This window comes from Octopus bimaculoides, chromosome 5 (genome assembly GCF_001194135.2).
Source record: "Octopus bimaculoides isolate UCB-OBI-ISO-001 chromosome 5, ASM119413v2, whole genome shotgun sequence".
Taxonomy (NCBI): Eukaryota; Metazoa; Mollusca; class Cephalopoda; order Octopoda; family Octopodidae; genus Octopus; species Octopus bimaculoides.
The window spans coordinates 24,567,309-24,568,563 of record NC_068985.1 but is presented as its reverse complement, the minus strand read 5'-3'; positions in this window follow the sequence as shown (position 1 = coordinate 24,568,563).

Sequence of the window (1,255 nt, the reverse complement as noted above, 5' to 3'; positions counted from 1 at the left end):
CCTGAAGAGTTTTCAACACTTCATATCTACATAGGAAAGAAACAACCATCAATTGCATCGATATAAAAAAGGAAGATGTAATATCGGCCATTGATGAAATAAACTCGAACTCAGCAACGAGCTCAGATGTCTTTCCGGCTCTTCTTTTAAAAACATGCAAGAAAGTTCTCGCGAAACCACTGAGTTTCCTTGCATCTAGTAAAATTTCCAGATTGTTAAAAGAAGGTATAATATGCTGTCCATAAAGGAGGAAGCAGAGCAGACACTCAAAATTGCAGGCATATCTCTCTGACTTCATATGTTAGCGAGGTCATGGAATGCATTGTCAGAAGGAGACTGATCACATTCCTGGAAGAGAATAATTTGCTCAGAAGCACGTAGCATAGTTTACGCCCGGGAGGAGTTGCTTCACACAGCTACTACAACATTATGAGGTTGCTAAAACAGCAGCTCAAGTACTCAAATGTGGATGTGATATGTCTCGACTTTGCCAAGGCCTTTGACAAAGTTAATCATGGAATGAAATGTCACAAAATTCGTGACCTTGGTATCACTGAAAAACTGGGAGGGTGGTTACATAACTTTCTAAAAGGTAGAAGTCAAACAGTTGCAGCCAATGATGCTCTCGCTGAGAAGGCATCAATTTGGAGTGGAGTCCCTCAAAGAACTGTATATAGTGGCACTCTACTGCTTATAGTGGCACTCTCAGACATGCCCTCTGCTATGCAGTCTGCTACTCTCACCAGCTAAGCTGATGATACAAAAGTATTGCAAGCAATCAAGGACCCTGATGACATCTGAAAACTACAAAATGATCTGCATGCAATATACAAGTGGGCTGATGAAAATAACATGCAGATCAATGCTGAGATGCTTCAAGCACTCTGCTATCGGTCCACAAACACACAACAGGTCGGAATACACAGGAACACAGGGTAGTGAAATCCCAGAGTCAGAGTTGGTGCGCGATCTGGCAATCCACATGAGTAATGATGCAACAATCTATGCGCATATTACCAAGATAGCAAAACAGTGCAGGCGTCTAGCTGGATGGATTCTGAGATAATTTCGAACGAGAAAAAAAGGATACTTCTTTCTCAGTCATTTGGATCCCTGTTCCAGCCTGCGGTCACCGTAGATCGTCAAACTGGTTGACCCAGCGCTACTACACAAAGAAGATTGAATTGGTGAAACATGTGCAACCGGGAGAGGCTAAAGGAACTGAAGCTCTACTCCCTAGAGAAAAGGCGAGACA